Below are 24282 nucleotides of genomic sequence, written 5' to 3' on the forward strand. Positions count from 1 at the left end.
AAAAACAGCCTTCGTGACACCGGACGGTCTGTATGAGTTTAATGTCATGCCCTTCGGCCTCTGCAATGCGCCTGCCACCTTCGAGCGCATGATGGACTCGGTTCTTCGGGGTTTGAAATGGCAAATCTGTCTCTGCTACCTCGACGATATAGTCGTCTTTGCGCCAGACTTTGGAACACATCTCGAGCGCCTCAAACACGTCCTCACGTGCCTGAAGAATGCTCAGCTCCAACTCAACCTCAAGAAGTGTCACTTCGCTGCTCGCCAACTTACGATTCTCGGGCACGTCGTATCAAAGGACGGTATACTTCCAGACCCGGCTAAGTTACGTGCTGTCGCCGACTTCCCCAAACCAACGACTATGAAGCAGTTACGGAGCTTCGTGGGGTTATGCTCCTACTTTCGCCGGTTCGTGCGCAACTTCACCTCTATCATTGCGCCTTTGACCGAACTTATAGGCAGCACCACTGATATTTCGGCATGGTCTTCTGAGTGTGACCAAGCCTTCTGTACCCTTCGTCGTCTCCTCACTTCGCCACCAATACTGCGTCACTACGATCCTACGGCAGCAACTGAGGTCTACACCGACGCCAGTGGTGTCGGCCTCGGTGCGGTTCTCGCGCAACGCAAGCCTGGATTGGCCGAGTATGTCGTCGCCTACGCCAGCAGAACTCTTACCAAGGCTGAATCAAACTACAGCGTCACCGAGAAGGAATGCTTGGCGATCGTTTGGGCGCTTGTCAAGTTCCGCCCATACCTTTATGGCCGTGCTTTTGATGTAGTAACGGACCACCACGCATTATGCTGGTTATCGTCGCTTAAGGACCCATCAGGTCGTCTTGCCCGTTGGGCACTTCGGCTTCAAGAATATGACATTCGCGTGGTATATCGTTCCGGCCACAAGCATGCCGATGCTGATGCACTGTCACGATCTCCCCTATCCCCGGACATCGCATCTATTTCCTCGGACAACACGTTGTCAGCGCTTGACGAGGACACCATCTCTTCTGCACAACGTAATGACCCATGGATCGCTTCGCTTCTTGACGCGTTATCTGAGGCACCGACACTTCCAACCACTCGAACCCGGCGCCGCCAGGCTCCGCACTTCAGTATTCGGGATGGCCTCTTGTACCGGCGCAACTATTCAGCAGATGGTAGGAAATGGCTACTAGTCATTCCCCGAACGCTGCGCTCTACCATCTGCGCGTCGTTTCATTCCGACCCGCAATGTGCTCACGCCGGTGTTTTCAAGACCTACGAGCGCCTACGAAAAAGGTATTACTGGCGCGGAATGTTTACCTTCGTCCGCCAGTTCATTCGCGGCTGCCACGAATGTCAGCGGCGGAAAAGCCCGCCACATCCTGCAACAGGTTCATTGCAGCCACTTCCATGCCCAGACCGCCCATTCGACCGTGTAGGAATCGACCTCTACGGACCACTACCATTAACAACGGCAGGCAACCGATGGGCTATCGTGGCAGTGGATCATCTAACACGGTACGCTGAAACTGCTGCTCTCCCCACAGCTACAGCACAAGACGTCGCAACTTTCATACTAAATCGTTTTGTGCTTCGTCATGGTCCTCCTCGAGAACTTCTCAGTGACCGAGGGCGCGTTTTCCTCTCCGATGTAATACAAGCACTTCTTCAACAGTGCCATATGGTTCACCAGAAGAGTACAGCCTACCACCCACAGACGAACGGCTTGACTGAGCGGTTTAATCGTACTCTGGGGGACATGCTCGCTACGCATGTCGCTTCTGATCAAACAAACTGGGACCTCGTTCTCCCATTTGTGACATACGCGTATAACACCGCTACGCAAGTCACTACAGGGTTTTCCCCATTTTTTCTCCTGTACGGTCGCGAACCATCACACACCATCGACACTTTACTCCCATACTCGCCAGATCCCTCCGAATACAAGCCTGTCTCGGAAGCCGCTCGTTACGCAGAAGAGTGCCGCAAGCTAGCCAAGCGGCTTACTACATCCGACCAACAGCGCCAGAAGGAGATCCGTGACGACGACCATCGTTCTGCACCGACGTTCGTTCCTGGAGCACTTGTATGGCTTCATGTACCGCCCTGCGCCCCTGGTGTATCACCCAAGCTACTCTCCAATTATCATGGTCCCTACCGCGTGGTCGAGCGTACTTCACCCGTGAACTACGCCATTGAACCCCTCACGCCACCGAGCGACCGTCGTCGGCGTGGACGTGATATCGTTCACGTAAACCGTCTGAAGCCGTACTTTGACCCGCTTGTCCCCACGTGTTAGATCGCCAGGATGGCTTCAACTTTTTCGCCGGGGGTAATTGTAGTGAATAAGAAAGACGTTGATACCATCAGGTCAGCTATCATCAGCACAAGAAGAAGGCACGAGATCGGCGATCAAGCACCGTCATCTGGGTTCGCCTGCGTTCCTTTAGAGCTACCACCCGCTTGCTCAGTCCTTCAATAAACCCCCTTTACAATTTATTTTTCACGTTTACTCAACACGCAGTAGGAAGAAAACCCTGCCTAGAAATAAGCATGTTAGTCGACTATAAAATTTACAGATTTCAAGTAAAAAAAACGGTCTTAAGTCAAAAGATTATGTGCACGAGAACAAAATGCATGATGGGGCTTAAAAAAAAGAAAACGACAGACCAGCGCGGTAGGCGCAGCACAATGACAGCGAAAGCTAGAAGAGCGGCCTTTCGGAGCCTTTTCTATGCACTCATTTGGTAAGTGTCGTGAGCACACTTGCTTAATGCCCAGTACAGCATTAATAATGAAAATTTTTGTGTAGCAGGCCGGGATTCGCCATGCTATTTTTCATCATTCTTCTGAGAAGCGGGATTTCCGCTAAAACATTGCGACGTATTTTGTGCCAATTGTTCATGCAGTGGCTCACAAGAATGATGAATTCTGCCTTAAGTGGGTATGCGTCATACCTAATAGTTGAAGAAAAATAATTGTTTTTATTGCGTTGCAGCATTGCATGACCCACTCGTTATGCTATTCGCATTGTGCGACGACTTCTCGTTCTTTCGCTGTTTTAAAACGCTTTATAAGTCGTATTAACGCAAGTGCCTTCCCGAAATTAAAGGAGCACTGACATCAAATTTACTCATGCCAAGATATTTGCGTCAGCGAGTAGCTATAGACCCCGTAGTAGCGATTCGCGACCTAAAACGCAACTGAGGGAGGAATAGCTATCACATTTATTGATTTATATTACTGTGATCTAGCACTATTCAAAAACGGCCGGCAATTCTGTCATTTTTAGCGCTGGGAGCACCAGCAGTGGCGCTACCTCCCGGTCACCTCCAGATCACGCCACAGCTGACCACTTCTCCACAGAAAAGAGTGACGTCAGGCTGAGCTGCACCGAAAACATTTCGTTGGCTAGGCGGACACATTCAGTTATGCCTTGTCACCTGCAATGCTGTCATCGCCGTATAATGTGCCGACTCAGGTTCAACACGATAGTCTGGAGCTTGGAATCACCGCGATTCGTGACATCGCGAAATATTTTTGCTTCAGTCGACCTTTTGCAGAACAGTGATTCCGAAACGGACGCCGTTCCAAGCAGGAGTGCAGAGGTGCCCGAGGATGCACGTTTCAGCCATGTTCGCTTGGGTGTCTCAGCTAGCTATATTGGTGTGTTTTGGCGTGCAAACCATTCAGGTATACGCAGAGGGGTCAATGCAATATAGCTATCACGAATGAGCATCAGCGGCGAAGTAGAATACGTTTCCTGCTTGTCAGGTTCTGTTTTGTGCCGCCAGATGGCCCCACCTATCCAGCCTCTCGCGGTTGACATGCTATTATCACTTTTACGTGGACGCAAAGACAACAGATGAACTAAAATTCAACGATACCTGCATGTTACTTGTTAGCGATGATGTCTGGCCACACGCTCTTCCACTTTTCATAGCTTGTGGTCGTGTTGATGTGTAACACATACATGATATGAAAAGACACCCTCGATCATTGCGCTCTTTCCGTGCTTCGAACTAGACGACTGCAACTCGCCCGCAACTCGCAACAATTCCCCGACATGCTGACCGACAAAATCAGATGCGACGAGCCATGGTCGGGCTAGACTGCACCTGCGCGCGCCAGCCCGGCCCTAGCCCGGCCGTGGACGAGCGAGTTCGTTTCTGCACTTCGGCGCCCGTCGGCACCACGATAAGAAGATTTGGATCGTACACGTCGTCGCTACTATTGCGTTGTCACTCAGGATTGTATTTGTGAAATGTATCACACGGAACACGTAGCACTAGTGTCGATGTCGCAGGGCAGTCTATTTTCTGTTTTTTCTCCTTAGCTTTTCAACGCTGTTTGACATCGAATTTAAATAACTTCCTGGCGAAGCATGCCGTTTAAATTTGGCCATTAAGACCTATGCATGCCAAGCGATCGAATGATGAGCACATCTCGATCTTGAAATTTGATGTCAGTGCTCCTTTAAGCCGGCCTAAAGTAACTTTGCCATCAAGTCTCATGAACCGGCGTGGCTCAGTGGTAGAACACTGGGCTGGCACGCAGTAGACCCTGGGTCCTATTTATTAGAGTCTTATTTTATTATTTCGCGTGATATGGTTACGGACACCGGCGGCGGTGTCGGACAACTGCGGTGCAGTGCGAGATAACAGTTTTCATTTGATAACAGCTTTCGATGTAAAAACCAGGGCGTTCTTTATGATATTGCATTTTACGAAGATCTTTAGAAGCTTTTAAACCGGAAAAAATGAACAACGTACGAAAAAATTACTTTTTTGAAACGTACTCATGCAAGTCAACATATCTGGAACCCACCGGTAGATTATTTATTTTTTATTATTTATGATGGTTACATGCCGAGATGAAGTGTATATTTATTTTTTGATAATTCAAATTCGAGTTGTGCAAACTTTTATGACAGTAGGAACTATGCCGACACCCTTGGCTGATTTTCGGAGTTGGCGCGGTCCTCTCAATCATGCCACGAGCATGTATATGCGTGTGTATATATAGAAAATTTCCAAAGAAAAACTAACCGCAAGTGATCATCAACATCGTCAGCCTGACCACGCCCGCTTCAAGGTAAATGTTTCTCCCTTTCTACGCCAATCAACTCGGTCTTGTAGGTTTCAGTTGCAACGTTATACCTGCAAACTTTTTAATTTCATCGGCCCACCTAACTTTCTGTCTTCCTTTCGTGCGTTTGCCTTGTCTGGGAATCCGGTCAGTTACCCTTAATGACCAGCAATTATCCTGCATACGTGCTACATATCCAGCCCATGTCCATATCTTCTTGATTTTAACTATCCTTAATCCCGCTTTGTTCAATGACCCACTCTGCTCTCTTTTTGTCTATTGGGGTACTGCTATCTTTTTCTTTTTTTTTTCATCGCCACGGCCAGGCCTGAAGAGCGGCCCGCGTGCACTCAGAGGAGAAACGCGCGCGAGAGCCGCTCCTACAGCGCGGCCGTGCCATTACTCGCTACGTCGTCCTCGATTTAAGCTGAACACTCTTTGTAAGCCTCCAGAGTTCTGCTCTATTGATGAGTACTGGCAAGATGCAGCTTTTATATACCTTCCTCAAGGGTTAGTGGCAGATTTGGCAAGCATACAGCAAGCATTTGAGTATGCTCTCCGAATATGACCGACCGCATCCTTATTCTTCTAGTTATTTTACTCTCATGGTTTGGCTCAGTGGCTACTACCTCTCCTAAGTAGACATATCCTTTTGCAACTTCCAGAGTATTTCCACCTATCCCAAAGTGCTGTTTTCTGCCGAGACGGTTGCACATTTTTTCACTTTTGAACATATTAATTTTAAGATCTACTTTTCTGCTTTCCAGTCCAGTTCTGTAATTATGAGCTGTAATTTGGCCCCTGAGTTACTCATCAAGAGAATGTCATCAAGGGAATGTATTCAACGAATTGCATGTTACTAAGATACTCTTCATTAACATTTATTTCTAACTCTTCGCAATAGAAGGTCCTGGAAACTTCCTGAAGAGCATTGCGGAAATCGTATCTCCCTGCCCCACACCCTGCTTGAATGGGATTCTGTCACTTTTTTTAGAACTATAGTGGCTGTGCATCCACTGTCAATTTTTCCGCTGAGCAATACACTGTCCCAGTTTTATGCGTTTGTTTAGAAAAAAAGTGTGTAACGACTTGAAGCCCTTAGCACAGGGAGAATGGGAAGCCTCATCAATGCAAGGACATTGTGATAATGTAAGATGCGCGGAAGAGAAACCGAAACTGAAAATGTCGTGTGGCGGCACAATGGGTTTATTACTGTGCGTATGTGACGTGTGGTGTGAACTAAGACGACACCGGCAGCTCTTGAAGCGCAGCCTCGCGAGTGAGAAAGACCCGTGGCTTCGGCGGTGCTCGACGATCGGGCTTCGAGGTCAACCAGCGTTCGTGGCCGAGCAGGAGTTCGGCTGGGTGATTGACCCAGGGACGAGGCATCGCGTGGTTGTTCCCACTGCTGTTCCTGGGGCTGGGAGCTGACGAACGAGGCCAACCGACGTTCCAGCTTCGCCACTTCGTAGCGACACGTGCACAAAAGCACGAGCCTTGGGAACCGAGCGCGATTTCGACCAAGAAGGACGCGTGTTTTTGCGCTCCCGTCTTTACCCCTATCCTCACTCGGCGCTTTTTGCGTCGTGAAGCCCTCGTAAAGGCTACAAATGGCGCCTTACAGAAGCAACCGAAAAAATTGGCAGATCCCACGTACAGTGGGAATCCATAATATGCGAAGCTTGAATGAGGCGGGCTGATCTGTCACTCAAAAATCGGCACAATGTTACTACGCGGAGGTAAATGATGACATGACTTCCGTGCCATGATTATCATGTTTGGATGTGTCGTCTACCTTTGTCATCTATTCACGTCACGTGATACCAAATTTAGTATATGTGGAGCTAGCAAAACGAACGAGAGCACGCTATGAGCATGGTATGTTGTCATTTCCATGAATGAAACGCTTGTCATCATTATCATGTTTGCACCAGCCATGTACTTTCCTCATCCATTGACGTCACGTAAAACCAAATTTGGTATATAAAAAAACTGAGGGTTAACTGAGGGTTATTGACCCTGTAGCCCTACAGGGTCATTAACTGAGGGTTAATGACCCTGTAGGGCGTGGCAGTTGTTTTTATGACAGTAGTTTTGACAAACTGCTTTTGAGAGAGCAGCACGTAGCGTGTCTGTCGAGTAGGGTGAGACGTCGAAAAAAAAACATGGCTGGTCGCTTTTCCTAGGAATCGGTACAACACGAAAGTGCAAGATGTCTTCAAGGAGGCAGTTGAGCGTTCATTTTGCAGTGTTTCGTCCCGAAGGCGAATGAATGAGTTCTATAGCAACGAATTGCAAAGTCACCGGAAAAATCGACAAGCAGCTCGAAACTTGCAGTGTGCACCTCAAGCAGGAAAGGGAGCGGTATTCAGGAAGAAATGAAATTTTTGCCCTCTACTCACAAGGTGGCCCGGAAAGGAGGTCGAATGGCGACCACCCTGTGATGCAATGATGAAAGCACATTTCGCTCTCGAGCAACCGCTTGTCTGTGATCACCTGGCCGAGTCTTCCAGCCTTGGCCGGTTGCAAGGGGAACGTCGAGTTGTTGAGGTGACTTTTCTCGGTGACTCGCCTCTGAGCATGCATGGCCTGCGACATTGAGTGGGCGACACGTGACCCTGCCGTAAATAGTCCTGCTGGCCGAGTAGCTCTACTACGGAGTGCTCGTTGGCGTTCACGACGCAATCGAGCGAGAGCTCGACTGCCTGCCTGAAATATCAGAGAGCCACGTGCACAGGTCTGGGCAGCCGCGATAGAATCTCAATGGGCAGGCAATGCTTGAAGTACAGAAGCTCATTTGCGACTCAACCGGGGCTTGAGGAAGTTTTACAACGAGGTGAAGTTTTGATGCTTCAATGACTCAATTACTAAGCCCTTGCTCACGTTCAGGGGGAAGCCGCAGGCGAATATGTCGTCGTCTGTCGAGTACAAGGAGTGGATGTTGTCTAAAAAACTGTTCGAATAAAGAAAGGTAGGAAATAGGGATTCCTTAAAATCGGCAATTAAAGCATCTCGCGCGCAGTCTCAGTGTCGACTGGCGTTGACGAAGAAACACATGTGACTGTTGGCAGCACCCATGCATTTTAGGCTTTTGCTGCCCATAACGCGGAGTTGCAGGAACTTCGCCATTCAGGTTGGTTTTATCAAAGAGTACTTGACGTTTGATAGTCTGTGAAGTCTTCGTGATGTTACAGGTCACCAAAACATGGCGGCGTGCATTGATAATGATATAGCCCCGCAGCGGCGGTCTAGTGGTTAAGGTATTCTGCTGCTGACTCGCGGGTCGCGGGATCGAATCCCGGCTGCGGCGGCTGCATTTCCGATGGGGCGAAAATGTTGTAGGTCCTTGTGCTCAGTTTTGAGTGCACGTTAAAGAACTCCAGGTGGTCGAAATTTCCGGAACCCTCCACTACGGCGTCTCTCATAATCATATCGTGGTTTTGGGACGTTAAACCCCACAAATCAATCAATCAATGATAGCGTTATACGGCACATCGACACGTAAGGATAATTACGTGCGTCCCTCACTCTGACGATAACGCTACCGCCATAGGTAGTCACGTTTTTCGTTTGGAAGCACATCTCCGGAATAGAAAAAAATTGGCCCCGTATCTGCATGTTTCTGCAAATGTCGTCGAAAGACAATAGTCTTGCGCGTGGAGAGAGTGAACAAGAAATATATGTGGTGTGCTGCGCAAGAAAATCGGTGAGTGGTATTCTGGAGGGGCTGTATTAGAGTGCCTCGAGCGTGCAGCGGAAGCGAACGAGCGCATCAAGTCACGTCACACGTGAGACATGAGCGCCGTATGGCAGATTTCTTGGGCTCTGAGACGGGTGTGCGCGCCCATATTAGAGGGGATAAGGTCTAGAACGCAAGGCGACGGGTAGGGGCCACCAAGGTGTCGTATAACAAAGCGTTGGAAACACTCACCTTTTTGTGCAAGCGTTGCATAGTCAGCGCAGTGTGATAAGCGCTACGGTCCTTATGTATGCCTTACTTATGTAGTTACTTATGTATGCCTTTTCTAGTAGAAGACGCACATGCACAATACATAAGTGCTGTTAGGGTGCCCCAGTTATGCGCAATAATTCCTTTTTAATTGACAATCCTACAAGCATGAACGCTCTAACTTGGCAGCATATGTGGGCGCTGCGGATGGGGTAGGGATTTCAAATACCCGATGCCGTTGAGAATGGACAAAGAGGTAATTGTACCGATGGACAGACGGACAGAACAAATTTTTGCATAGAAGGTCCCCAAGAAAGACTATCGTCTTCAAAAATTTATTCTCCTGCAGAAGATAATAAATGCGAAGCATTTCTTAGCGATCTTCAGCGACTTTAAGCGTATCTATCTATCTATCTATCTATCTATCTATCTATCTATCTATCTATCTATCTATCTATCTATCTATCTATCTATCTATCTATCTATCTATCTATCCCCTTACGACTTTTAGCTCTCCTGGCCGTTTTGATAATGGTATCGATACCAAATTTGGTATGGCATAACATAACTGTATGAAGAACATACTCGACTAGTGATCAGATGAAAATAATGACACGGATGTCATGAACGTCATGATTTACATTTCATAGTCTTGCAGCTCTTGCGGTGGTTTTGTTCACATGGCATGTTGAAAAACTGGTATTGTATGACATGATTGCACGGCGAACACAAGCGACAGACCCTAACATGAAAATCATGATATGCGTGTCATGTAACAACATGACTACATGCCAAGCTCATGATGCGCTCTTGGGCGTTCCGCTAGCTTCACTTATACCAAATTTGGCATTACGGGACGTGAATGAATGACGAAGGTCTATGACTGGTGCAAACATGATAAACATGAGATGCGTGTCATGTGACAACATGACTGCATGCTACGCTCTTGACGCGCTCGCGGCCGTTTCGATGGCTTCACATGCACCAAACTCAGTATTACGTGACGTGAAATAACGACATAGGTAAATGACGCATACACACATGATAATCACGACATGACCCTGAGGCCCATAGATGACCCTGAGGCCCATAGAATGACCCTGAAGCCCATAGATTCCACTTCTAAAATTACTTTCTTGCAGAACTCATGTAGAATTTCGGCGGTCATTTTAGCAACAGGAAGAATGTGAAGCACATCTTTGTTTGATGACAAGAGTGACTGAAGCATGAAAACATGAGCGGTTGTGGCTGCCTCTTGAGAATTGGCTGCAGATCCAACTATGCTGCCCCCTTTATAATCGAAGTATGGCTTGATATGAATTTCGTCAACCATTAGCGTCACCGTCTTTTCGTGCGGCTGCATGTACTTCACTCTTTCTCGAATGTAGGAGAGGAAGTTCGCTTCGTTTTGCTCCTTCAGTGAATCGCCTCCATACTTGGAACAAACGCGGCGCAGGGTTGAAGGATGGGGTAAAGTCAACGTCGACGCTGATCTGGCAAAGTTATAGGCGTGCGGAGATATGGAGTGCAGGATGCTAGAAAACACTCATGTTTGAGCACTGTAGCGACGAATGGGGGCAGCGAGTGCGAGAGCTATTTGCTCATTTAGCAAACGAAACAAAGCACTGTGTTCTTCGGTCGTGTCACTGTCTTGGGACAGTTCATTCAATAAGGAGCCGATATGCTGCAACACTGACGCAGTTTTAGACGGATTTGCAACTTCAGGCGTCTCAGTCATGTGGTTTTCCAGCTGCTGGAGCAGTGAGGACAACGTCCGGAGATCACGCACTGCGTCTGGAACTGCGCCTCCGCAAGGTAATTATAACCAGCTTGATCATACCTGCTGAGACGGCAAGTGAGAGATCAGCAAGCACAGTGACGGAAAACCTCACGTGTGGTGAAGGAATATCTTCGATGCGGATAAACATCACACAACGATCGTTGGCCTTGATGGTCCAGAAATCATTACTGCATACAGCAGAAAGCTTCCTCTTAAGTGTTCGAAAGAGGACACAGCATTTCTATCCTCTTCGCTTTTTTTTGCGCATATACAGTCCTTAATCGCTTTGCTCAAGGCCTCGTCTTCCATTCGAACTCGTTTCGAGACAGGAGATTCTCGACGATTGCGATTCGTGCTCAGGTAGGACCAACAGTTCGGAAACACCGATGGTATAGCATCTGACACTAGGCGCACCCTCTCGCTGTCGACTGTCAATGCCCGTCCCGACGCTGCGTCGAAATGTGACAGCTCTGTGATGAAGTCAGCCTCGAGGAAGTGGAGTTCACAGACCTACGCCAAGCATAAGAGCGACTTCATTACTTTCATTCGAAACGGGCTAAAGGGAACTTTGACACGAGCCTGAGTATTTCTGTTCTATTTTACCGCACTGCCCTACCTGAAGCGCGACAAAACTACCATCACCACTCACGATACTTGCTCCGTTCAACAGTAACAGAGCCAGAACGCCAGTAATGCGATAGAGCCGGTAAGGCAACAAACTTCAGCAGTTTCTCACCTTGGAGTGTATGATTGGTGTGAAATCCTTTCGCGGAATGGCTTTTATCCAAGACTTCTTCCGAGCTTCATCCTTGGGGAATGCGAAAACACGCACTTTGGGACCACTGTCATAATTGCCGCGGCACCCAGGAACACAACAACTTCCCATGTCGCACTGATCGATGTGTAATCACATACTCACGACTACAACACCAATAAAATGGGACACGTGGGAACGGACGAAGACTCAGAGCAGGTGCGATGCAGCACCAAGCCTAACGCAGTCTAACCAGCCAAGCAGGTAGCGATGAAAGGCAAACCTGTTGTGGCTTGTCCGCCGTTCGGGGTAAAAATGTGCGCGGGGTGACCAACACCACCACCTGAGCAACGCGTCCTCGGCCACTGGACCGTCGGTGATATGTCCGGGGAGGGGTTGAGGCTGCCACCCAGGATCCGGCGAAGGACGACTCTTGCGACGCGTCTCACGAATAAGTAGAAGATGCGTTTAATTTACATATTTGCAAGAGAAGTACATTGCAAGGAGAGCGTACAGACGCGCCTTTCCATCACAAGGTCCCAGAGCGCACTCGAGACGAGCGGGACAGTGAAGTCCAGAGAGAGAGCGCAGCGCACACCCAACACGCTCCTTTTATAGCCGTTCGTGCACGTGCAAGACGCCGACTGTGTGTCCCAGTGACGCTGATGTGCATTTCCTGCGGCGCACACAGACGCCTCCCGCGTTCCTGCAGAACGCGGACAGCGTTTGACCATTACAACCGATGACCGTCCCTTGCAAGCCACGTCCTTGCTGTGCCGGTCATAACATCGGACAACTAGCGTGACGTATGCCGTCTGGAGAGAGGGGTATGAACGGGCCTTGTGAATAGTCTAGGTGGTGTTGCATATACTCGCAGGCACGCGCCGCGCTGCGTTGCTTTTACGCATGCGCTGTTCAGTGCGTCCGGCGTCCCTGCGTCACGGTAAGAGGGAGACGCAGTGCCGTCTGGGTAACGCATCGGCACAAAATGCAGCATGTCTCATTTCGCCAACACCACCTAGACTATTCACAATAGTCTAGGTGGTGTTGATTTCGCGCCAGTTGCCGTCGGGCCGCGCTGACGGACGCTGGTCGCGCCCGATGTCAGACTATAGAGTGCTCGCGTTTTGCTAACGTAGTGTGACTGTGCCCAGCGTGAGCGCACGTCAACGCTACCTTGGAGTATATTGGGCGCTTCGCGATGCGCTCGCGGCCGTTTTGCTAGCTCCACATATACCGAATTTGGTGTTACGGGACGTCATTGGATGACGAAAGTATATGACTGATGCAAACATGACAACTCTGACACCCGTGTCATGTAAGAACAAGACAACATACCACGCTCATAGCGTGCTCGCGGTCGTTTCGCTAGCTCCACATATACTAAATTCGGTATGACGTGACGTGAATACACGTCGAAGGTAAACTACACACGCAAATATGATAATCATGACACGGAAGTCATGTACGGCATCATTATCTCCACCTCGTGACGTTGTGCTGATTTTAAAGTGAAATATCAACCTTTTTCTTTCCCGCTTCGCATATTATCGATTCGCATTGTACGTGGGATCTGCCATTTCAATGTTTCGGAGTCGTGACGTTGACAACGACCGCAGTCAGCGTATCCTAGACAAAACACTACTTTGGCGGGCCTTGTGGCCGGTAAACGCAAGTTATAACTACAGCAAGAAATTTTCGCTGTACACTGATATTGGCGAATTGAGTGTTGGCCGTCGATAAGTTGATTTAACACGCCATAATTTATACATCACGCACCGAACTTTCCAACATTGTCACTGCTGGTGAGCGAGCTCTTGAGTAAGCTTGGCTGTTCGCGTCATGCGTACAATCTTAACAGTACGATCTATTACAAACTCGAAGCATTCCAACACTAAGGTATGAGCCCCCCAACCTCGGCCATGGGGTGTTGCACCCCGCTTGTTCGCCGCGCTTCTAGCAAAAGGCGGTCGTTCAGTACCCCACTCCCGCCTTCTGCCTGCGCTGTCTCAGCTCGTTCATGCCCACTGCTCACGATGTTATCAGATCACACTGTACGTGCAGCGTCAGCTGTGACATGGTCTGAAGGTTTTGAAGACGATAGTCTTTCTTGGGGACCTTGAACAAAAAAGGTTTTGTCTGCCTGTACATTTGTCTGTTTGTCCACTCTTAACAGCATGCGATACTTGAAATAGCCCACCCCATACACAGCGCCCACCAATGTTGCTCAAGGCTCAGCGTTGATACTTGTGCAATCGTAGATTAAAAAGCGATTATCGCTCATGTCTGGAGCACCACAACAACACGCATATATTCTACATGTGCGTCTTTTCGTAGAAAAGGCATACATAGGTAATTTTTAGGACCGTAGTGCTTATCACGCTGCGCTGACCATGCAACGCTTGCATGAACAGGCGAGTGTTTCCAACTGTTTGCTAAAACAAGACTGTGGTGGCACCTAATCGTTGCCTTGCGTTCCACACCTTATCACCTCTGAGAGGGGCGCACACACCTGTCTCAGAGCCACGCGCTCCATTTTCCAAGAAAACGACCAGATAACGCTCATGTCTCACGTGTGACGTGAATTGATGTGCTCGTTCGCCTCCGCAGCACTCTAACGCAGAGCTTCCAGAATACCATTCACCGATTTTCTTGCGCAAAACATCAAATAAATGTTTTGTTCACTCTCTCCACACACACGACTGTCGGCTTTCAATGATATTTGCAGATTACATGCAGATACGAACGCACTTTTTAAAATCTAATAATCTTTAGAAAGAATATAGAAATCCACCGCTAGGGGGCCGTATAGACCAGACGCGTCTCGCATGGGCTCCTGCTTTTCGTGCTTTTTAACCCGAAACAAGGCCAGTGACGAACCCCAGAGTTTTACAGCCTCAGCCGCCAAGACACGAGGTATCGGCGGACACCTGCTTCTTTTGGGTGAGTGCATTCTGTCTCAAGATATAAGACTTAATTCCCGACAAGCGCGCGTCCAGTTTATTAAGCCTAACGCCAAGTTCGTTTCTGGGCAAAGCCGCGCGGCGCGCGCACAACGCGCTCAGGCGTTCCTGATGGCACGGCATGAGCGCTCGCGCTCACCGTGGCGAAAAGCTTAGAATGAGCAGAGACGCAGCCGCAGCAAGCGGAATGCAAAGAAACCAGCAAGACGAAGAAAATACAATGCAAACTGACCAAGTGGACACAAACAAAACAACGGAAAATTTGTGGACCTATGACGCTGGCAGTGGCAGAACAATTGCTACGGAAAGCGCTTGGATCACGAGAAATAAGAAAGACAAGAAGGCTGTCGCCAATCCAAGGTCACCGGCCAACCAACCCACAGAGCAGCCACCTACCAACCCACAACGCAGCAACAACGCAGGCCCAAGATGCCACCTCTGCCACTCGACGACTTCAAGATCGTCTACCGCCCGCAAGCAGGTCTTGACCTCGCCAAATGGAACACCGTCGCTGTCACGCATGCCATCGGCAGAGTGAGTGGACTATCACAGCAAGACTTTAACGACAAGGTACGCGTACAAGTCCAGAGAATGGGAAACCTAATCATCGCAAGCACCGCCACCAAAGAAGACGCCAAGAAGCTGGTAAGCATCCAGAAAATACAGCTTGGAGGAAATTTTTACACTGTGAACGGCAACATCAGAACACCGGACGATGTCTCCAGAGGCGTCATCAGCGGCTTGATACCCGGTACGAGCACCGCAGAACTCATGGCTGGAATTCGCGCACCGGCAAGATACACAGTTCTTCATGCCCGAATGCTAGGTCAATCGACCGCGGCAGTCGTCTTCTTTGAAGGACCGCACGTTCCCTACTACATAATTTTCCAGAGCGTAGACTTCCGCTGCAGACCATATCGTAAGTCAGTGCAGTATTGCCGAGCTTGTGGCAATACGGGTCACCGCCAGGACGCCTGTCCGAAACCTATCCCGGATTTCTGTTATAAATGTGGCAAGGCCGTACAAACGCAGGGACATGAATGCGCACCCATATGCAAGACCTGTGGGGAAGGACACGAAACCGCAAGTAAAGAATGCAAAAGGAGACTAAAGCCAAGTCCACCACCCTTCAACGTAAGACAACAGCGCCTCAACAGGCTTCAAGAAATAGACAACAACTGGGACGCCAGCGGAGAAGAGTTCCCTGAGGTTAGCATATCGGCCGCTACTTCTAACAGTGACAATGAGGGCCGCGTCTCCACGCGCAGCAGTTCCAAGTCAAAATTTCGTTCGAGTTCGCGCTCCCACTCTCGCACGCATTCCGTCTCTGCGCGCAGTAGATCCAAATCAATACTGCATTCCAGTTCGCACTCCCGCTCTCGCACGCGCTCGCGTTCCGTTAAACGTGCGAGCTACGCTGCCATGGCAAGTGGATCTAATGACCGCAGCAGCTTAACCTCCTCGAAGTCGGACACCTCATACATACAAGGTCTCGAAGATAGACTGAAAAACCAGCAAGAAAAGCTCCAGAATCACCACAGCCAACTGCAAAGCCAACAAAGTCTCATAAATAAACTCCTTCAGAGTCAAAAACGACAACAAGAGCTCATTGACAAACTACTTGAAAAGTGTACGCATCAGCAAGGACATTCGGACAATGCAGAACAACAATATCAAGAACAAGCAAACTCAAGCACAGAGCCGGCAACCACGCTGACCAAGGTAGGCGTCCAAGCCCTAGTGAACGCAAGGTGCACGATATTCGAAGAATCTTTCATGAATAACATGCACACCACGATGGAAAAGATTGTCCAGTCTGCAATAGAAAAAAACAGCCTCAATGTTTTGAACACAAGATCACTACGCTTAATGCCAAAATTGATGGGAATGCTGCGCAAGTCAACAATTTCATCGCACACGTGAAGAAAACTTACGTAACCATGGCACAGTTCGACAGCTTGAACAACCCACGCCAAATGACTCGGAAGAAGGCACGAGCGAAGAGTCACAATGCCTCTCACTCAGTCTCGCCGAGTCGCGATGGCAGGCGTGATATCGAAGCGATTGAAGATGGCAGTCCCTAACCATAAGTATAAGAACCAGCATTCCACTTTACGCATATGGCAATGGAACTGTCGGTCATACCACCCTCGACACGCAAGCCTACAAGAATTCATCAAGCTTAACCAACCAGACATCATTGCACTTCAGGAAACCAACACGCAGAACGTACGACTGCAAGGCTACACGACCTGCGCACAAACCCATCCAACTGCCATACTTGTCAAGAAAGCACTTTCAACGCAAAAACACGAAATCGAGGACACTCAAATAGAGCATACCCTAATAGAGATTCTGCCGGAACGAAAGACGCAGCAAGGTCTTTTCATAACCAATATATACAGCCCCCCACGAGACCAACTACCAGACTTCGATCACTTCATACGAGAAATCAGGAATCGCACAAATGGCCACCAGATCATAATAATGGGAGACTTTAACGCCTCTCACACGGCATGGGGCTATCATATCACCACGAGGAAGGGTTCTAGAGTGCACGATACTGCTCAACATCACAGACTAACACTGTGGAACGACCCTCTTCAGAAGACGAGAATCGGGAACAGCGTCTCCAGGGATACAAATCCAGATCTTACATTTACAGCGAACGTCACTATGGCAGAGTGGAGTGTGCTACCGGGAACTTTAGGTAGTGATCATCACATCATCCAACTCTCCGTAGCGCACACTCGTAAAGGGGGGGCGCTGCGAGCGCTCGATGGTGACGGACGCACTCCACATCGCCTCCGTAGATTTTCTGCTATTTCTGCGGACATCCACCTTGGTACCCCTGAAACTTGAATTTATTGTCACCGCCAAGTTCTCCGCTTCGCCTAGACAACACCTTCATCCAGGTGGGTCCAGTTTTGACAACTTGAGGGACATCCTTCACTCCCGGCTACAACGCCGCCTCGCTAAGGGCTCTCAGCCCGGCGATGGTGGCTGCTAACGTGGTTACGGGCTATGATTCTACCTCAAGTCAAATGCTGTCCATGGAGATTTCATCCTCAGTAAACACTATGCCATCAGAACACGAATACCTCGACGACATGGTGAGACTGTGGCAACGCAAGCAAGCGAAATCGAAGTCTGCGTCTCAACAACAACGAGACGCCACAGCGGGCCACCATTCCCCAGCCTTGCAAGGAACGCCGGCGCGCCATCCCTCCGGTGGTGTGCCTACCTCTGCTCCATCCACGCAGCCAGCGAAGCAACGCAAGTGGCGTCCGCGTCAAACTCCTCGCCTCTCTCGCGACGAATACATCGTAGTAGTGAAACCTCGCGTTCCCTGCGAGCTACGCACATTCGTCCCGGCCGATCGCGCGGGCGACGCCATCCGCAGCTACCTCGGCGATCAGACTACCACGCAAATTCAAGTGTGGCCGATCTGGGAACGAAACATCTTGGTCTGTAGCACCACCATTTTGCCTATGGCACAGCGACTCCTCGGAGACTTCCAGCTGCAAGTGGGGGATCAGCAGCTGCCCGTTCGGGGCCACGCCAAGGCACCAGGGGATACATGCAAGGGCGTCATCAACATAAACCCTGCTGAAAGCCCGGAGAAGATCAAGTCAGAACTGCATTGGCCTCGAGGTACTATCCTCGCGGTCCGCAAACTCGGAGATTCCGCGGCGGCAGTGGTGACTTTCGAGGGCACGAAGTTACCCCGCTTCCTCTTCTACCACTGCGTGGTGACGTATATCCGCGCCTACAAGAAAACGGTCCCTGTTTGCACCAAGTGCGGTACCATTGGTCATCGACCACCTCAGTGTCCTCACACCACTCCAACCCAGTGTGCCAAATGTGGAACCCCCGCACCTGCAGGTCTCAATGCCCACGACTGCCACCCCAAGTGCCTCCTCTGCCACGGTGCCCATGAGACTGGGACCAGTGGCTGCACGGCAAAATATCGAAAATATCGGAAACGCAAGCAGCCCTCAACATCTCCTCGAGGAACCACCTCATGTTCGTCACAGCCAGACAGCATCACCAACCTGCATCATTCGGCTCCACCACTCCACGCCGATACTCAGGCATTCCCACCGCTCGAAGCACCAGCGGCGGTACCTCAGGTGAGCAGTTGGGCAAGGAATGCTGCTTCTAAGCCTCTCTCACCCCCTTCTGTCGATCCTCCTTCTCCCGAACTTGCGGCCCTTCGCCAGCAAGTTGCGGCACTTCAAAAGCAAAATTCTCTTTTAACTAAACAACTCGAACTCTTAAATAAGCGACTTCAACCCCAACAACAGTGTACTGCAAGGCCATCCGCTATTGCCTCGTCTGTACTTGCGGCTACGCCAGCTACGTCCAAGCTTAGTCCTCGCGCTAAGTCCACTCCCATTAAACCACCGGTTCAAGCAGCCATGTGTACTCCAGCACTTGGAACCGGTGCCACATCTACTCCAGAAGCTCTTGAGGCTCCTGGGGCACCTCAGGTTCTCTTGCCCGCTAACCAAACTCTACCTAGCGAAGAGCGCGCCCCGCGCGTAGAGGAACGCCTCACGCGCGTCGAAGCTTCGATTAATCACCTCCTCACCAGCTTCTCGGTCCAACGCATAGTAGTAGAGGTTACCCAGGCTATTCAAGCCGGGGAAATCACCCAGTTTCAACCCAAGGCATCGTGTTCCCGCTCCTGCTCGGTGAGCAGTGAGGGTACAGCTCCACGGCGTCGTCGTAAGGTAGCTACCACCACCCCGCCGTCGGACAATCCGGCCTCCGTGCCCCTCCCTGCCTCTGAGGATTCCGAGCGGGACATGGAGGACCAAATATAAAACATAAGACAGTCACGATGGCTACCAATCGTACGTCCCGTTCAAACATTGCGTCTAAATTCGAGATCATACAGTGGAACCCTGGAGGCTTCGGGAACAGGCGAAAGCTTTCACATCTTTCGCTTTTCCTCAGCTCACTTGGCTCTCAGCCGGCCGTCTTGGCGCTCCAAGAATCTGGCCCTGCTCCATCCCTTTCTGGATACTGCTCCTATGTAGGCGGCACCACCACATGCCTCCTCGTGCATAAAGCTTACACGGCGATACAGATTGACCTCGATCTGGATCTTCCTTACGACTACTGCATGATATCAGTGCTGTCTCAGCGGAGGGGCCAACCATCAATACATATCTTAAACGTGTACTGTCCCCCTCGCCTTGCGAGGGCTTCGTTTGCGCATCTCTTCCATCGGGCGCTGCGTATAGCGGCCCGACAACCACTGGTGATTGTCGGGGACTTTAATGCCCCCAGCCCTCACTGGGGTTACCACTACGAGAAGGCCCGGGGCAGAGAGCTCAAGGAGCTCATTTCCTCGCTGAGCCTGACGCTTCTTACCGATCCGGCACAACCCACACGTTCCGGCAACTCGGTCACGCGAGACACATGCCTCGACCTCTCCCTCACCCGTCACATCCGCGATGCTACATGGGAAAATTTAGGCGAAACCCTAGGCAGCGATCACTTTTTACTCCGCATTTCGTTCACACCGCGGCAGAAAATGCGCCAACACTGGTGCCAAGCCCGTCTCACCGATTAGACTCAGTTCAGAATGCAACCATTCCCTGCCGTCCTCTCCTCGACCGAATATGCAGCGTGGGCATCATACGCCCTCCATATGAAACAAGCGAACACTCGCACCCTTGCAACCTCTAATTTGACTCCTGCAATCGATCCACACCTCCCACATCTTTCGCACGCTCGCCGCGGGCTCGTAAGGCGCTGAAAACGCAACAAACTTAATCGGAAACTTCGCGCTCGCATTGAGGCGCTCACTGCAGAGGCGGCCGCATACTCCGCACAACTTTCCAATGCTAACTGGGCAGACACCTGTTCGAAGGCTGCAAACCAGATGAGCTCTAAGAGTGCGTGGCGACTCTTTAGAAGCCTTCTAGATCCCTCCACCACCAGGGAAGAAACGCGACGCCAGCTCCACCGTGCTCTGCATGCCTTTCAGGGCACTACGAATGAACTCGCGCGAGAAATTTGTGACCGCTACATCTGCCGCACAATTGATCCCGCAGGCCCAGCATATACGTATTCCGGCGCCCCTAACACCGACCTCGACGCCCCATACACGCTTTCTGATTTACGATTTGCACTCACGAAAATGCGACGGGGCACGGCCCCTGGACGCGACGGAATCACAGTATCGCTCCTGGCAAATCTTCCCGACCAAGCACACCTCTCGCTACTCCACCTTATAAATTCGATATGGGACGGCTCTCCGCTTCCAACGGAATGGACCACATTGGTCGTGACATTCATACCCAAATCGGCAAAGTCCGTTAGTATTGAGGCACTGAGATCCATCTCACTTACGTCTTGCGCAGGCAAACTCATGGAAACCATGGTTCGCGAACGCCTTTCCGCCTACTTGGAGGCCAGGAGGACCTTTGCCGACACGATGTTTGGCTTTCGCCCGCATTCGTCGGCGCAGGACGTCCTGCTCCAGCTTCAACACGATATCATAGAGCCGACTACTATGTGCCATAACGATAAAGCCGTGCTCGCTCTCAATCTCCGCGGGGCGTTCGACAACGTCAAACACAGCACTATACTCACTAACCTGTCTACCGCAAACTGCGGGCAGAAGACTTTCAACTACATTCGCGCCTTTCTATCACATCGCACCGCCTTCATTCACCTTAATTCTACTGAACACGGCCCGTACTTATTAGGTACGCGGGGTACACCTCAAGGGGCAGTCCTGTCTCCTCTGCTTTTTAACCTGGCGATGATGAACCTCCCCTCTCTTCTAAGCGAGGTCGAGGGAATACAACACGCACTATATGCGGACGATATCACAATCTGGACCAACACCGGCTCCTTAGCGCAAATCGAAGAACGCCTGCAAAAGGCTGCCCTTCTGGTGGACACCTACGCAGGTTCATGCGGCCTGGAGTGCTCTCCAGCTAGATCGGCTCTTCTTTCAGTCTCTCCTCTACCGCCGCCTCAAATTTTTCTTCCGTCCGGGCCCGTCCCGTCAGTGCAAAATATTCGGGTTCTTGGCCTTCACCTCACATCGTCCTTCGATCCAAAGAGCACAATAGCAGGCCTCAGACGCACCAGCGAACAGGTGAGCCGTATGATACGGCGAGTTTCTACCAAGCGCGGCGGCCTCCGCGGGTCTCAGTCCCTCCGATTGACCCACGCGTTTGTGACCAGTCGCGTTCTCTACGCCTTGCCTTACCTTCGCCTGCGTCGTCGACATGAGCACCAGCTGGACGTCCTTCTTCGTTCAGTATACAAACGCGCTCTGGACCTACCTATTGCAACTTCCAACAGCCGATTCGCGGCTCTGGGGGTACACAACACCTTTGCAGAGATGCGCGAAGCTCATCGCGTTAACCAAATCAATCGACTGTCGCAGACGCCTTCAGGGCGCCGTCTTCTACACAGACTTGGCCTTAACCCGATATCTGACCAAGACCCTCTGCAGCCGGTATCAGAGCTCTGGCGTCAAAAGCTATGGGTGGAACCTCTACCCCGTAATATGAACCCCGACCTCCATCCTGGCCGTAGACTAGCACGCACCGCGGCCCTTCATACGCGACACTCCGATCGTCCTGGTGTTTTCTACGTGGACGTCTTGGGGCCCTCCCCCTCGGGTCACTTCACGGCTGCCGTGATTACAGAGGGCAAACACGTAGACGGCCTCTCCTTTCGAGCAGACACAGTAACGCACGCTGAAGAGGTTGCCATAGCTTTGGCCGCCTCTCACCCTGCCTCACGCACCATCCTGACAGACTCGCGCTCGGCCTGTTCTCAGTACCTTCAGGGTTCCATTGCCCCGCTGGCGGCTAGCCTACTACAGGCAGCCTCTTGGCGCTTTAACCCTCATCCCATTCGTATAGTCTGGACCCCAGACCACTCGGCCTGCCCGGCAACGAGGCGGCAAATGCCGCTGCCCGCGCTTCTCGTGTCCAGGCCGTTGCCCCTCCATGTCCCGAGACGGAATCTGGCAATACCAACCTGACGAGCTTTCGCGAAATTTTGGCTTATTACCGGGCTTCGCGCCGCCTCTACCCGGACCCCGCACGCGGTTTGGAGAAAGCGGACGAACGACTGCTACGCCGCCTGCAGACGAACACCTTTATCAGTCCGGCGGTCGCCAGGCACTTTTTGCCGGAAATCAATGGCACCTGCTCGACCTGTCATGTCCTTGCCGACACATATCACGTCGTAGCATCGTGCCCAGTTAATACCGTCCCTTTCTCATCCCCTTTTCCTATCCCAACTAGAGAGGCTTGGGAGGAGCACCTGCTCGGCTGCTCTACCTTGGCTGCACAACGCTCCTTGGTGGAGCGCGCACGGGCAGCTTCCAGCTCCACTGGCGTCCCGGGATAGGGTCTTGCCACTCTAGCACGCCGATGGGCCACGTCGGCACTCTCTAGTAAACTTTTTCTGAAATAAATGTTTTTTACCACCACCACCACTCGTAAACAGACCAAGACTGGAATAGCGCGGTTAACGGAATGGCAATCCTTTAGGAATGACCTCGACGTTGAAACCACCATAATCGACATTGAAGACTGGTTTAAGAATGAGCTCAAAATAGCCGAACGCTACACTAAGGACATACAGCTTGACGTCGATACACCCGCCGTCGACGCGCATCTCCTCCATCTTTGGGAGGCTAGAAGAGGACTTCTAAAACGGTGGAAGCGGCAAAAACTAAACAGAAAGTTCCGGAAACGCATTTCTCTCCTCACCGAGCAAGCTCAAGATTATGCAAAACCGATTGGCCAGGCAGAACTGGCGTGCTTTCTGTGACAAGCTGCAGGGGACTCTAAGCACCAAGAAAACCTGGCATCTGCTACGCACACTTCTAGCCACGCAACCCTCCAAAGCAGCACAGAAGCAGCACCTTCAGAGGCTTATTCGAAACTACGCCGGTACAGAAGAACACTTCCTAGAAAAATTACAAAAGAAGCTCTGTGGCGATGCACCCACTAGGGCTTCAATTCACACCAAAGAATACGCTGGCGCACCAAACACTGAACTCGACTGGCCCTTCAGCCTGGCTGAGCTGCACACAGCCCTAACGAAGTTGACAAGAAATACCAGCCCCGGAATAGACAGGATTGTCAAGAAGCACTTACGCAACCTACCGCACTAGGCCACCACGGCTCTTCTCCGTTATTACAACGACTGCTGGGATAAAGGAGAGCTACCTGTGGTATGGAAGCACTCGGAAATCACCATGATACCTAAGCCTAACAAACCACTCGGCATCGAGAACCTACGCCCAATTTCTCTCACCTCGTGCGGTGCGTGGGAAAGCTGTTCGAACACATGGTGCACGACCGCTTAACCCAGTACCTGGAAGATAGTGGACACCTACTGGACACCATGTTTGGCTTCAGGCAGCATCTTTCGACGCACGACGTGCTCTTACTACTCAAAGAAGACCTCCTTGATCACCTCAGCCATCGAAGTAAGTACTCCATACTCGGAGTTGACGTCAAGGCGGCCTTCGATAACGTCAGCCACGACGCGATCCTCAACAACCTCGAAGGCGTTGCCTGCGGCATTAGAACTTACACGTATGTCAAAAACTTCCTGACAGACCGTACAGCAACTGTGGGCATATGCAACATCCGCAGCAAAAGCTTCCAACTACCGAAAAAAGGAACGCCGCCGGGTTCGGTCATCTCGCCGTTACTTTTCAATGTGGCTATGATCAATCTGCCAAAAATTCTCGACAAAATACCTGATT

Source organism: Rhipicephalus microplus, chromosome 7 (assembly GCF_043290135.1).
Source record: "Rhipicephalus microplus isolate Deutch F79 chromosome 7, USDA_Rmic, whole genome shotgun sequence".
Lineage (NCBI taxonomy): Eukaryota > Metazoa > Arthropoda > Arachnida > Ixodida > Ixodidae > Rhipicephalus > Rhipicephalus microplus.